The sequence below is a fragment of the Manis javanica genome, chromosome 3 (assembly GCF_040802235.1).
Source record: "Manis javanica isolate MJ-LG chromosome 3, MJ_LKY, whole genome shotgun sequence".
In the NCBI taxonomy this organism is placed as follows: Eukaryota; Metazoa; Chordata; class Mammalia; order Pholidota; family Manidae; genus Manis; species Manis javanica.
In genome coordinates, this window is record NC_133158.1 from 49,384,953 (window position 1) to 49,397,598 (window position 12,646).

At 43.3% G+C, this 12,646-nt stretch overlaps 1 protein-coding gene across 5 annotated transcripts in view; it reads left to right on the forward strand.

Moving 5' to 3' along the window:
• Positions 1-12,646, forward strand: part of RUNX1 (RUNX family transcription factor 1) — a 227,600-nt gene that overhangs the window by 116,382 nt on the left and 98,572 nt on the right. The window lies entirely within an intron of this gene.

Here is a 12,646-nt window from a genome sequence, read left to right on the forward strand (position 1 = left end):
TACCTAAAGATGTTTTCCCGTGTTCCCAGGAGTGTAATTATGTACAACTTCGAGAACAGGAATGGAGGGGGAAATATGTTCATATGGGTTTTTACAGACCATTCAGTTTAGTCTGAAATTGGTACATTTTTCTGTATGTTTCTGGTTGAAAGTTGTCCTCCAGTCGATGGCACCAGGAGCCTCGAGTGCTTTTATTCTTGCCTCATCTATTTGGGCAGAAACTGGGGACCATCACTGTCTATAATGACTTGGCCACAATTCCTATCAGGAAGTGAGCAGCCTGAGGTCTTGGGGAAGGCTTTGGTTGTAGAATAAGAAAACACCAAAAGTTACAGACATTTATAAAAGAGGTTGGGGGTGAGACCATAAAATATGCTAAGATGCTAAGATATATCCTTGGAAGAAAATAGCTTAAAATGACAATTGGTAGAACAGTGTGAAGGCAAGCTTATTAATATCAAGGGCCCTTTGTCTCTGACAATAGTCACTTTGCTTTGTCCTCACATCAAACATGGAACTTGAGTTCATTCAGGTTTCTCCATCTACCCTTGAAAGTCAGCTTCCCAAAGAAGAGATTTTTGCTGTTTTGTTCACTGCTCTCATTCAGGTTCCTAAAACAATGCCAGGATCACCAGTTCATAACAGTCCATTGAGTGAACAAATGCTTCAATCTATTTCTCAAGTATGTTTAAAAAATATAACACTACTACAGAATGTGCACATTCTCTTTACAATATGATGCACATCTAAAAAGTTACATCTGCCATTAGTCTTTCCTAAAGGTCTACAGCACTTGTTTAGGACAAAAATCTGAGTCTAATGATACTCACTTATCAAGCATCAGTTTCAAAACTACCTGCCACTTCCTGGGTCTAGTTTTGTTTCAGTTCTATAAGGAGACCACCCAGTTGAAGAAGGAAGTATTTGTATCTCCATGCTAAATTGGTAAATCATTTTTTTTCTCGGGAGTCAGGCTCTGCTGGGCACATGCCAGATGTGTGATAAAGAGCAAGTCACGAAGGAGCAAGAACAGCCCACTAGACTCACTAAAGCAAAGGATGCACCAGTGGTGCCTGGTGAAACCCCACATAGTGGGGGCTTCCATGCAAACTTGGCAAAATAGTGTAGTAGGTCAGAGGTCAAGAAGTCCAAAAATATTAGTAGGTCCCTTATCTGGTCTCCAACGAAAGAGCACAGGTGTCAAATCAGAGGTTCCTTTCTATGGTCATCACTTTTCAAAGTCTGTACTTGCAAGTTCATGCCAAGGGTTAGGTTTTGGTGTCAAGAGTGGGCTGTTTAGGAGACTGGTTAAAAGCATGCACTGTGAAACCAAGCTATCTAAGATCAAATTCCAGCTCTGCTAGCTGTGTGACTTTAGGCAAATTAATCAGCAGTTCTGTGTCTCAGTTTCCTCATCTATAAAATATGGATGATAATTATGATACCTACCTCACAGCAAAGATGTGAAAGGAATTGATATGTGTTTATAGTATCTGGCATATACTAAGCATTATGGTATATCTCAAATTATTCTATATTGTAATTTTATGCATTATTTCATATAAATTATTAAATTTGTGATTTACAGTCCAGTCCTCATGAAAAATGTTATGATATTTCTTTCCAACAAAGAATAAAATCAAAACATCCATTAGAGAGCACAACATATAAAATAAGCTAATTTTTTAATTACTCTGACAATCATAGATCCTGCCACATACCCCTCACAGCTGGGGATAACCGCTTCACTGAGTGCAGATGCTAATGGCAGTGCTGGTGATCAGCTGCATTTCTTTCAGCTTGTAGGCCAGAGGACAGTTGTCATGAAGCTAGGCTAAGAAATCTCCCCAGGAGATTTTCAGGGTGAGGGGTGTCAACCATCCCACTGGGTTTCGCATCTCATGAACACCCTCAAAGGGAAAACTCAGATTATTGCACAGTGACTCTCTGATCAACCTGACCTTAACATAGCACTGTAACTTGGGTAAAAGCCAAGGGTTTTATAACCATCTCTTAGTCTTCTGTTTATGCATCCGGGGTGCAGTTGAGCCATCTTACAAATTGATTCCAAGTTCCAGAGGTGATGATTGGCTTGCCTTTTGTATCCGCCAAGCTCCATGTTCATTTCAGCACTTACATGGCGGCTAACCATTCCAGGCTTACTCTCTCATTTTTCTCTGTGTGTCTGCACACCTTTCCATCTATCGTCTTTGAGATCTTTCTGCCAAAAAAAAAAAGAGAGAACTATCAAGGGATACCATCATTTCATTACATTTCTCACCCAGTGCAGGCATCCTTGATTTGATTTAAAATTACAACTCTGTCCAACATCTTCTACTGCCTAAGAATGAAACATTCATACAGCCAGAATTAGAATGCAGAATGCTAATGCAGAATTCTAATTCTCCCCCAGGCCAGCATGCACTGCAGCTGTATCCTACAGCCATCACTCACCATTCTGTGATGCCCTCTGCACTTCCCTTCTTTCTTTGCATATGTCTTGGGAACTACATGAAATTCTCTTCCCAAACCCTACAGTCCTCCAGAGACAATCTTCCCACCACCTCCTCCTCAGAGGTTCCCGGGCCCTTCCAGATGGCACTCATTTCTCCCCTTGTCTGTGCTCTCATAACACTTGGTTTGTATACCTCCATTAACACATTCACTGACTACTATAGCAGACTGGCAGTATTTGGTGACCAATCTACCACCCCACTAAGCTGTGCCTTTGTTGAGAGCTGGGGACCATGCTTTCATGAGCTCTTACTCCCCAAGAATGACCCGGATAGGTCTTTATGCAGGGGAGGTGTTTGAATTACATTAACTGAATATGGAGTTCATATTTTGTTGACTGCTTCAAGAACTTTATAGGATGTATTGATTATAAGGCAGCAGAAATCACCATCCTTTCTCCCCACCCTTAGGATACAAACTTCTAGCCCCTGAAATGCAGCTCCACATTTAAGAGATCTTGTGTCTGCCATGTAGCATAACTGGCTACTTGAGTTTCATTTCACTTTGTTGTGTCAGAAAATCAATCAGTGACTTCAGTAAAATCTTGGGACTTTCTTCCATCTCTAGAGCCATGGTAAATAATTCAGGTCCTTTTTCCCCCTCTCCCCCTGCCACAAAAAAAATACTCTATTCTTAACCAAACTAACTTTCAGAATATGAGTCTTTGAATCTGACTTGGATCTCTTGTCACCATAGTTTTAAAGAGTAAAAAAACCTATAGCTCTGGGTAAAAGCTTTTCACTTCCCAAGATTAAGAATGCAAAGAGGCAGTTGATAATCAGCACATCAGACCCCTGAGCATACTTTTCTTTGTATTTTTATGATGTTAACTTCTTTTCTCTATGTCAGCAAAATAACACTGACATGGAAAAATGGAATTTGCAAGTGTTAAAATTTGAAGACAATTCTAAAGTGAGTCACCCAAACAATATTGATCTCCTGTGCTTACTTCTCTTGTCTGACAACACCTTCCACTCTGCCCAGAAACAACAATGGTCATAAACATAGAGTCATATGAATATCAATAAGAAAAATTTTGCATTTGCATATAATGCTTCTCTGCTGATTTGAAAATGTTTTTCTCCCTTTGCTGCTCACCACAACTATTCTGTGAACTCAAAGCAGGTGCTATGATCTTGAGTCTTTACACCCACTTGGGTTGGGTTAAGCAAGGAGGAAGGAACGGTAACTCAGTTGCCAAGAGGATTGTCAAGAACGCTTCTCAACAGGACCAGATCAGCAAAGAGCTTGGACTTTACCTGTGAGGTGTTTCTGCATCTCTTTTTCCCCTTAAAGGGCACGGTCCCTTCTCTCCCGGTGGCCTTTAATTCTTCTGTGAAACTGTCCTCTTTGTAAGATGTTCTTAAACCCGTAAAAAGTATAAGAGCATGATATGAAAATGTTTTAAGGTTTTAAATCCTCTTAGATGAGTTTCTTCTGGTACTTTGCAACAGAAAATAGTTTAAGTCCCATTAATTGGCAATAGATATGCTAAACATAGTCTAAGAGTGGTCTAATAGGATATCTCATCAAATCCCCATGACAGAGCTATAACGGAGGACCTATCCCTATTCTATAATTCAGAAAACAGATTAATTGATGCAGCCAGGAAGCCAGGCTCAGCTGTCTATCAAGTTCAAGTGGACTTGTTCTCTTATTACCACATGTTCAAGTTAATGCCCAGATCTCTTTGTGGACACTGAAGATTGAAGCACGCCCAATAAACGGCAGCCTCCATGAATTCTGGGTCCATTAACAAACAGTCAAAAAGGAGTGGGCATATGCAGGTCAAAGGGCCTGCTCTACAGAGGCTCAGAGCCAGATTGCAGACTGGGGCTAAGGCATGCAGCAATGGCGGGCTTCCCAACACCAAACTCCAAAGTTAGATAAACTCACTCATCTGTCTCAGGCATCTTAGCACCAGGGCTGGGCCTGCAAAACATACCACACAAATGTGTGCCTCCTGCAGCCACTAACCCCCATCCAGGAGGAGGGAAGGAGAGAGTCAGGTTCCCATAGCTGCCACTTCCTCCTCCCAGACTCGCTAATGCACTGAGTGAAGGAGAATCAACTGCTTCCCAGGGTCCCCTCCACACGGCAGGCAGCATCAGGAGGGTGAAGAAACACTGCTCCCCTGAAAGTTTACTCCAAGGAGTTTTCTACTGTGGGCACAGTACATGTTTAAATATACATAGAGACTTCCTGGCAGGTGAATGCATCTAATATTGCACTACACTCATTGCAGAAGGTTGTCCCATGAATCCCTTCAGAGGCCAAGATGTCGGGAAGCCCTTGTTTCTAGCACTTCCCTGACTCACTGCCTGACCTGCGGCAAGCCACTTAACTAGTCTGTATCTTGATGTCCCCATTCATAAAGCCTGCACGGTGGACAGGAATCCTCCTGACAGATAATTCTTCCATCACAGGCAACAGTGAATGGCTCCTGCAAACTCAGCTATGTAAAGAGCTGGCCTGCCCTGAGGTGACCACTCCAAGCAGAGCGCAATCTGCCTGCTTCTAAGAGTCCTTAGCAAACCATATTTTGATGGAGTTCCTCCCGTTACACTCTGACTGAGAGAGAATTCCCTTGGCATGGCCTGGGCGACTTATCATCCAGCGTGTTGAGCATATTTAGTAACAGTAGGTTATTTCATGCCTCTTGAATGTTCGACGTCTGAGTAGCTACACACACTCGAGCCTGTATTTTACCCTATTGACAGGCCCGGAAAGGACATATGGTTTAGATTTTTAGACAACACTCCATGTAAAAAGCCTTTCCTTTTATAGAGACGTATTTTTAGAGTCTCCAAAGCTAAACTCTGGGCTGAATTTAATCCATACAGTTCTCTGGGCCAATCAAGAGCCTACACACGACTTTGTGTCAGTGTAATACATTGTTAACTGATATGTCAGAAAATCCATTAATTGCTTTTAAGAAGCAGTTAAGAGTACCCCCAATGCTGCCATGTAAATTATTAAAGAACACCATGTAAGGGTCCCCACACCCACCCCAGACTGAGGCCCTGTGTCACATCAGGGCAAATCATGCTTGCTGCCCTGAATCCTCACTGAAAATAGTACAAAATGGAAGGGGCCAAACAAAAAATGAGAGAAGTGACAAGCTTAAGAAGCAGGGGGCCTAGCAGAAATAGGAGTTTGCTGATGCTTCTAAACATCACACCAGTAATGATGCTGCCTGCCCTGGGGTTTCCCACATGGGCACCCACCTCTCTAGACAATAGCTGCAAGAAATCTACTCCCATCCACACAGCTCCATTCACTGGAGGCTAGGCAGCCCTGCATTAAAGCCCTGGAGGGTCTTCCCTCCCTGGAGCCCTGTTTATCCCAGAGGAAGTCTCATGCAATGCCCATTGCTCCCTCCTGTACCTGCCAGGCCTATGCCTGTCTCAGCCTAGTTAAGGCCAGCTGGAGGCCCTGGACTGGGGGGCCAGGACCTTCTCTGTACCCTGGTTTGCATCACCTTGGAATGTTTATCTCAGATCAAATCATATTCATCCACAGTGTTCTAAATATCTGAGAGTAGTTCTAAGACTGACCTGGAGTTTCAAATATGCATCAGATGTGGGTTCCGTTCCCCTGCTCAGCATGCACCCCCAAAGACCGGGAAAGCTGGGAAAACAGTAGCCTTCCGTTGCTACCTGAGGAGGCAGTGTGTGGTCATGGGTCTGCGGAATATACCGATGAATCATCTGTGTTGCATTCCTTTGGTTTTAATTTGGCCAGAAATGTTTACCAACTGAGTGAGAAAAACTGTACATTTGCATATCCAACGCACCAGAAACTGTTAGAAAGAGGACGCCTCCAATAGCTGACCATGTGTAGTTACCACAGTGTCCCAAACTCTTAAGAAACCTAAGACAATTTCTTAGGTTGTTGACCATGTCAACTTCCAAAGCCCTCAAGGCACCAACAATCACAATACAGAGAGGAGATTCCCTGGGCTTCTAGACTTACTGGAACCCAATGATTACAAGTTGTAAAGCGAGGGATTTTCTTCACTATTGGACACCTGGAAGCAGTCATCTCCTCTCTCTCCGATCTGGGCTGACTCGGGTATAGCAGGCAGGAGAGGAGGTGGCAGCTATAGCTCATTATTCACTCATTCACAGAAAGTGTTTATTCAGAATCTACTCAAATGCAGACTCTTTTCTTGATGCTGGGTGCCCCCCAGCAGTGAGCAGGACTCCCTTGGAGGATGGAGGCAGACAATAAATAAGTAAAACAAGTAAACACAGAAATTAAATAAGACAAATGCAATGATGACAATAACTCAGTGTGTGTGATATCCAAGTGACAGGGCACAGGTAGGGTGTGGGGTTACTTGAGTTGTTACTTTAATAGATGACATTTGGGTGGCTATTGTGAAACCTTGCGGGGCCAAGTGACTCAGGAAGAAAGAAAGCATATGAAAAGGTCCTGAGGCAGGAAGAGTTTGTATATCTGAGGGACATAACAGAGACTGTGGCAGAGCAAACTGAGGGATACAGTTGCCCTGTGAGGTTAGAGTGGTGACTGGGCCTGGGGTAGAGGACAGACATGATCCCATTTTACACTGGCCTCAGGCTTCTAGACTACGGTGGGGCTGGCTGGAGGCGGGCTGCTAACCTTTCTCCCTGCTGCATGCTCCAACACTGAGCAGACTACAGGCCATGCCTCTATCAGAGTGTGGGTTCAAACCTGATTATCAGGTATAGAACCTTGACAGATCCACCCATCTCTCTGTGCTTCACACATCTGAAAAAAAAAAATATTCCCCCTCAACCCCAGGTTGCTGAATTCAAGGTATCTGATACTTCCTTCCTTATTTCATAGATACTGTTTGCTCCTATTGTTAGCAGCACCTTTATTCCCTGAAATAATACCAAAAATGTATTTTTGATGTTGATTTTCACCAACTTCTCTTCAGCAGACACGTATTGAGAACCTACCTACTCTATCCCCTAGTCCTATACCACCTCGAGCAGCAGCTTTATGAGCCAAAATCAGGAAGCACCCACTTCCCCCAATCAGATAGCTCCTATTATGCCCAGAAAACTCCAACAAAGGTGTTTTGTGCCCCCCTAAATTACACACAATTGAAGTTGTATGCAATATTTTTTAAAAGTGCCAACAGGAGCATTAGGAGTCCTGACAGGTGTGTGATTCAACGCACAAACCCACCCGAAGGGCCCAGGGTGAGGATGCCGCGCACACAGAGGGCAGAGTCTGATCTCGGTCCCAGGTGCAGGGGGCTCCAGTTGGAGCCAGGCCCCAGTGGGTGAGGCTTTGCTCTCACATCAAGGGCTAGTGATGGAGAGGACGAAGGGTAAGAAATTTTTGCCTCTGCATTTAGCTTTCATTATGCAGTTCGTGACTTCCGAAAGACAGTTCATTTGTTCTTAGTTCCCAGAAGCCTAAATGAATTCCCCCACCAGGAAAAAAGTTTTGAAAATTATCTCCATCACTGATGATTCGATCAGGAAATTACAAAAAGGAGAAAAATAGTTGCTGGAGAGCCTGAGCACTCCAGCCAGCTGCAGGAAGGTGGGGAAAGAAGGGAAGCGTAGCTTTTTGCTCACTTGCCAGACACCAGGGAGCCACGAGGCATGACTCAGGCCCGGAGATGCCAGCTCTGGTTTCCCAGGATGCAGGCCATGGGTGAGTTGAAGTCTGAGCCCCCATGGGGAAGAGAGAGCTAAGTAAGCCAGGAACACGGCAAGTGTGCGGCTGGTTTACGGAAGCCGATTTCAGAGCTGGTTTATGCAGGTCTTGATGTGTGTCCATCTGAACTGTTGGCTTGTTTCGATGTCTGCGCTGGACTGTGTGTGCTCCCCCCACCACAGAACACCACACGGTGGCCCACTCATAGCCTAGCAGGTAACAGTTTCAGAAAGGAGGAAGAGGAGGAGGAGAAGGAAAAGGGAGAGACCTGAGAAAATTTGATGAGGGGACCCACAAACTTACAGGTCAAGTTTAATCTTGCAGAGATGTATCTGCTCCTCCTCTCTACTTCCCAACCATGAGATGAGTTCATCTCCTCTCACGAAGGATGGCCCTGCTGGAGCCAGAGAGCCTTGCGACCCTTTCTGACTCAGCTGAGTGGCTCCCTACCCTCTGCACCTCCTCTGGAGATGTGCAGGACAGCAAACAGAACATTATCTATATGTCTTTTTTTTTTTTAAGAAATGCTATGTATTCCACATCAGAGCAACACTCTGTGTTTTCAGCAGTGCATATGCAATGCTGAGAAGTCTCCTCTACGCCCAGAGAAGGGAGGAGCACACCACCTTCCTCCTCTGTCCCCACCTCTCCTTTCTAGTCCGAGTTTCACAGCTGTAGGCTAGGGTTCAACATGAGACATGCAAAAGATGAAAAAAGAGGGATGAAGTCCTAAACCTATCTGATGTGACCCGACTGGATTCCATCTGTTTTCCACATAAAGGAAATATAAATAACACGAGCAATCATCAATTCCTCATGCAAGGATTAGTGCTAGGTTCCAGGGAGCACCATATCAAATGAGAGCAAAGCAAGAGTCTTACTAAGTCTTATTACTCAGGCTGTCATCTGACCACAAACTGCCCAGGGAAAAGGACACAAAGTCAGCCAGGCATGATGTCCACGCAGGGAGTCCTGTGATTGGGACCCCAAGGTCAGCCCCACCCACAGTGCCTTCAGTACAATCCAAGACAAGCTGGCTGTTAGCACTTTTGCATTGCACAGGCTTCAGGTTTAATTTGTGTGGAAGCAAAAGGTATAAAATACTTGCAAAGGATAGTTTGTTGCATAATACCCTAAAGATAAACAACAAGATTATAACCCTGTCCCCCCTACACACATGCACACATGCGGCCTCAAGAAGATCTATTATGGCAGAAAGATCGATGACTCTGTTCCTCTTTCTGTAGAGTTATAAGATAAGTCTCTTACATATCCTGAATCATTGGTTACATTCAATGTATATGCAAAAGAAGTTCAAAGGCTGACTTTGACAAAGGGCGTTTGGAGAAGGATGATAAAATGGGTCTGATAAAACACACACAAAAGACTTTAGCAATACAGCCCTACAAGTTGGGAAGCAAGACTTGGACAGCCAGTGTGAAACTGTGTTATCTACAACTTCAGCACAAAAGATAATGGCTCCAAGCAGCAGGCTTTATCTGGCCTCCACAAGAATAGAGATTGTACCTCCCCTGAACCATCCTGTCTGCAAAGCCCAGGAAACACCTTGCAGAGATGTTGATGCAATATTTGCCATCCCAGCTCTCAGTGACAGTTAAAGTAGTGTTACAACATAGCATTGAGCAACGACCTTGCCATATCGTCCAAGTGATGTTTTATACCACTTTTTACTCCCCTCCCCACTCCAGAGAGACAAAGAGGACATCTGGGGTGACATTTTTTGGTTCTTCCCTTGCTTTCAGTTTTGATTATTAGAGAGAGGAAAGAGATGTTCTTCCTTCCTCCTTACCAATACAATTTAAAATTATTTTCCCACTGACATTTCAGGTAGGAGATTGGTGATCTTCACTTTTTGCATCTTACTGCCTTATGTCTTGAGTCTTTCAAAGGATTCTCCATATCTCTTCTTGCAGATTTATTATTCAGTCCCTCTGACTTCTCTGGGGTTGGAGTTTAATTTATGGGATTGCCATCAGGAAACCACTTTGAAAGGGAAGAAATCAATTTAGCTTTTCGTGAGCTGTTAAGTTTTCTGTAAATAAAATTTCACAAGACCCTCCCTTTTTTTAAAGAAGTAACAACACGGCTGTTGGAACAGTGGCACAGTCGGGGGATGGAAACTCATTAACAGGACACAAGGTCCCAGATGGGCCCCTGTTTGCAAGACTTGGAAAAACCACTCATTTTTTCGGAGCTGCTTCTCTTTCTCTTTTCTGATGAATAGATTGTACCAAGGGTTGCCTAAGACTCTTCTCAGCTGTCAAATGTCTTGATGCTATTCCACAGAAATGTGGCCTTCAGAACAGTTCCTCTCTGATTTGTTTTATAATAACGCTTTACCTTTGATGACCGTGTTTGGCTTCACACAGCGCTTCAGCAGTTATGATTTAATTCGGTCTTCTTGATAGCCTTTGACATAGGTCAGGCTGTAGACTTGGCCAGTGAGGAAACTGGGGTCCGGTATGGTGAAGAGACCTGCAGAGGGTCAGAGAATCACATACTGAGCCACCTAACAAGACGAGTCCTGTAAGAAAAAGACAGTGTAGACCAGAGGCTTTCAAGCTTTTCTGAATAGCAAGTAACATCAAGAAGTAAATTGTGGGCATGACTCAGGAGATGGATCAATCAAAAAAATCAGGCTTCAGGAAGGTTGTACTCTCAGGAAGTGATTTTCCATTTATTCTCTTTTATTTCTTTTTCTTCTTTTCCTGTTTTTTTTTTACAATAATAACAACTTATTATTTTTAATCCCCAACTAATTAGTTACAATGTATGGTTTAGAAGTCACTGTGCAGGAACTTTTCATATGGCAGTGTCCAACTTTTTTCTAAATCAGAGGTCAAGATGTATTTCTCCAAGTTCTGGACCCATGGGGAAATGCTGAGCAGGGTCCTTCTGTTAGGGTTTCCTCCTTCTGTGAAGAGCCCCCCAAGTCTGTGCACTAAGGAAGCACTGCCCTCAGAGTCGAGCCTTCCACCCTAGGAGCTCCTACCCCTCCTGGCTCTGACTAACCATCAAGTCCTCATAAATAATAAATACTAATGACAATATCAAGACACCTATTTGTATTGTACTCCCAATAAAGTCATAAGGAGAACTGGGGCTGCTCCCTAAATATGGCATGTGACTCTCTAAATAAAGGACTTTAATGCATTTTATATTTAACCATAAGGCCATGGGCTCAAACCCAAATTGAGATGGGCTCTGCTCCTTAAGTACCATTCTGGAAAAGCCGTTGAAATATTTATCCATCTATTTGGGTTCAGTGTTTCTAAAGCAGCTCATTTCCTTGTGCCACACTTCTAGAGGACCTGTGTGCAAGTCCCCTTAAACTGGGGAGGGCCTGCCTGTCAGAAGCAAAGGCAGCCCTTTTGGACAGTCACTGTCTGAGAAACCTCTTGAATGCAAACTATGAAGAATGACATTGTTTTTAAAAATACATGCAATTCAGACTGATTTTCCTGGGCACCTGGTCAAATTATTTCTCTGCTCCATTTCTATGTGACCGTGGCAAGTCGTGGAGCCCCTTTAAGCCTAAGGGGGTAACAGTTCCAAACTTCACAGGATTATCAAGAGGATTCAGTGAGATAATGTGGCCCTTGCCACAATGCCTAGGGCTCAGAAACAGCTCATTTGATGTTAGAGACCTTTATTATATGTCCACTCAAGTTTGCTCAGTCATCATAACCCTATAGCACAAAGAAGCCTTTCACTTCTGATGAGTCAATTCCACAACTTTCTCTGTTTTCACAGACTAAGATCACTTGATGGATCCCCAGAGGTCAAATGACCTAGTCTCTTGTCTTTAGGTAGATGATGCCCCAAACCTGTTAAAACCTAGCATAGCCCACCTCCAATGCACTGGTGAGCTATTCAGGCTGTTCTGATGTGACAGATTATTTACCTGACCTACCAAGTCAATTGTATATAGGCTTATATATTAGCTGTCTTTTGAAAAATAGAAAAGAATCCTATTTACTTTTACAGACCCCAAATTTTATGTCAGAGAGGAATTTAGTTTTTTTCAGGAAGGCTGACTTATCACTCAAATCAGAAGTAGCCTGTTTCTTTCTGTTAAAAGGAAACTAAACAGACCTCCAACAGAGGGAATATTCTTGTTCCACAGGTTGCTATTGAGGAGTTATTTGAAGTTGATATACTTTGGAATTTAACATGCCAAATTCTCAAAGATCAATAAAGAGTATATTTTTCTATAGAAGTTTTTATTTTTAGACTTGGGTGTGGGGGAAGGTTGCAGGTGATCCAGTGATCCAGCAGTTTCTAGATGTTTATCCATACTTTTCTTTTTTAGCTCTGAATATTTCAAGCTTAGTACAAACCAAGAAAGCATTCCACTTTTGCTGTACCCATTCCCTGCAGTATTAGGAAGCCATGTGTGTTTGTTGCTTCACTATAACTTCCTGGGTTGTATGTGAATTTATCTTTCATT